Source organism: Asparagus officinalis, chromosome 2 (assembly GCF_001876935.1).
Source record: "Asparagus officinalis chromosome 2, Aspof.V1, whole genome shotgun sequence".
In the NCBI taxonomy this organism is placed as follows: domain Eukaryota; kingdom Viridiplantae; phylum Streptophyta; class Magnoliopsida; order Asparagales; family Asparagaceae; genus Asparagus; species Asparagus officinalis.
The window spans coordinates 50,487,445-50,490,464 of record NC_033795.1 but is presented as its reverse complement, the minus strand read 5'-3'; positions in this window follow the sequence as shown (position 1 = coordinate 50,490,464).

Genomic DNA, 3,020 nt, shown 5'->3' with positions numbered 1-3,020 from the left:
GACCTTCCGTCACCGCTTCTTTCGAGCTGGTGGAAGCTTTCCCCCGAAGGACTTTAGGGCCCCGGGGTGAGTCTATTCTGCACCCGGCAGCGACACGTGGTGGTCCAAGATCACCGACTATGTTCTGGCCGAAAATGCCGATCTCAAGGGCACAGAGCTGTATGTGGCCATCGAAGCCACTCGACACGGCTTGCGGATCAACGCTTCTCAGTTCCATAGTATCTTGGAACTGTATTGCGCGGAAAGCGGCACGTTTTTCACCCCCAATGGTGAGCTTGGTATCACCCCTCACGAGATGTACGACGTGTCGGGGCTGCCTCTGGGAGACTTTCCTTACGAGGAGTACGTCCCCGATCAAGAGGAGATCGATAAGCTGTCGAGCCATTCCCCTTTGGCGGTTGAAACTCTGTGGGAGTTACTCTGCCACTACCACATATGCCTCAGTATCCTAGGGGCCTCGGATCACAAGGGGAAGAAGAAGAAGACCCCGGGGATCAGCCACAAGAATTGGGCTGATTACCTGTTCCCGGGGAACGATGTCAAGGGGATTCCCGCTCTCCCGTTAGGCGTGTGCGACCAGTCCGAAGTGGAGGCGAGGACAGTTAAAGAAGGAAGCACTCTGACTCTTGACCGCGACGAGGGCGGGTTTAAGTCTGGTACTGTCCTTCACTCATTCCATCATCAGGCGAAGTTTCTCATCTCGGGGAAGGCGCTGCTCGCGGGGTACCTCATGTTATGGCTGAAGAGGTGCGTAATCCCCACTCACTCCTTTGAGGCTCTTCCTGTGGAGGTCGTGTATCCGGCGGTTTGCCTAGCTCACGGGAAGTCTTATTCCCTGGTATCGGCAACGATAGCGTGCATTCACCGGGGGCTCCGCACTCTGACGGCCCAATTCTGCCGTGTGTCGGTCCTTGATGAGGGGGAAGGAGTAGTTATCAAAACTCCCAATCCTAGGGTGGGGCTACCGTACACCTACTTGATGGCGTGGTTCGTATACCACTGCGAATGTTTGATGAGCGCCCCGGCGATGCTTCAGGGCGATAAGTTCGTCCCCTTCGTCCAGCGCTTGGAGAGGTGCTCTTGGAAATGCAAGGACATCCCTGATGCAAGGAAGACGCTCTCCCACTTCGGGCATTATAATTTCCGCCGCTTCTTCCCTTATTTCAGCGGGGGCGGATATGGAGAATCTCTCAGGGATGCTCCGACAGCGGATCACTACACGGTCCTTACTCGTGGTGCCTTTCGCTGGTTGGTGAATATCCGACCGGGGTATCACATTCTGAGAACGGGCCCTACATGCTATCTCGAGCCATATATCCCCTGCAGGTTCGCCCGCCAGTTTGGGTACGATCAATTGTATGTGGGTAATGCCAACCCCCACCTAAACTTCGAAGGAGGACTAGTTGACGGAGCTCGGGGATGGTTCTGGACCCATGCTGGAGGCACCCAAGCCCGCTTTGAGTTGCCCGCGAAGGACCGCGATTTACACCACACGCTCTTATACTGCCGCTGGTATCGGGGCGCTAGTGCTAATCCTGCCAATTTCTGGTTCCAGAACTCATGTCTGGTGGAACGCGATCGTCCTGTCAGGGGTCCTCTCCGTTCTTCGAGGCGAAGGGGCCACCAAATCGCTAGGGAGTTGTTCTCGGAGGATCCAGTTGAGGATTCCGAGGGTTTTGATGCTGGTTTGGACGAATCTGAGGTTCCCGAGATTCGAGCTCCAGTCCAGAGTCCGACAATCGGACAAATGGGGGCGCCGCTTCTGTCTCCGAGTAGCTCGCTTCTCTCGAAGCGTCAGCGGGAGGCAGTGGCTGAGAGTTCCCGAGCGGGGGCGGCTAAGAAGGTCCGTCGTGATGAGATGGCGGAAACCGTCCGAGCGGCGGAAGGTCAGGATGATGTTCCCCAGGTGGGTATCCCCGGAGCGGCGACGTCTGGAGTTGTGCTGCCCGTCTCTTCTGCTGCATCGGGGGCGGCTCTGGCGACTACGAGAGACGCTCCTCCGCGATCTAGCGAGAGGCTACCGACGGGAGCTCCAGCGGCTTCTGTGTCCGCATCAGGAGGTAATTTTTCTTTTGCAATATCGTCTTTGATCGCAACGATGATCTCATACCTTTTGACATTGGTATTGGACCTATGCAGGTGCGATTGAGGAGGTGATCCCCATTCCTTCCGACGAGGAAGGGGAGGCTAGAGGTGAGGAGGGGCCCACCGGCTCGGGTAAGCGTGTGTTTTAGCATTACTTTTCTTCCCGTACCCGACTGTTAGTAGGGTCCCTTTCGAGGGGTCTTTGTTAACCTCTTTCTGTGCATTTGTAGTTGACCCTAACCGCGAAGTCGCAGGTGAGGAGGATCCTCACTCTTGGGCGAATCGCTCATCTGAGGCGGGCGAATCTGAGGAGGATGACAATGTCTCAGTTCACGAGGCATTGTCCAGTGAGGAAGAGGATTTGGCGCTTGAGGACGCGCCTGGCCAAATAGGGGGATCTCCTGCTCCTACGGAAGCGTCGGCTGGGGGTCATTCATCGGCGCGAGAGTCTCCGCTTCAACGGGAGGCCCCCATTCTGCAGGTGACCATTTCTCCGTCGACGGCGGCCGTTGACGTTGTGACCACTGCACCGAGGGTGTCATTGGTCGCAGCGGCTCCGGTGGTGCCCGTTACCACTTCTACGGTTATGGCTACAGGTACCTCGACCGTGATTTCGTCCACGGCGGAGGAGGTCGCCCTCTCTCCCTTGGAACGCTGGCGAAAAACGCAGGTGGAGCGAGCTCTGGCGAATTTCGAAGATACTTTGGCCCACTGCACCCGGCTGGTCTTGGAGGAGAATTGCCCCTTCGAAGAATTCAGGGAAGTTCTTGAACACGATGCGTCCTTCTTGCGTAAGAGGCTCGGCGCCGCCGCGGCGAGGCCCTATTTTCAGCGTCTGAACGAAGTGGAGGGGGCTGTTCGGCAGCTGCTCGCTCTTCGTGCGGAGAGTTCCACTCTTGTTGATCTCGCCTCCCGCGAAGTTCGAGTAGCTTTGG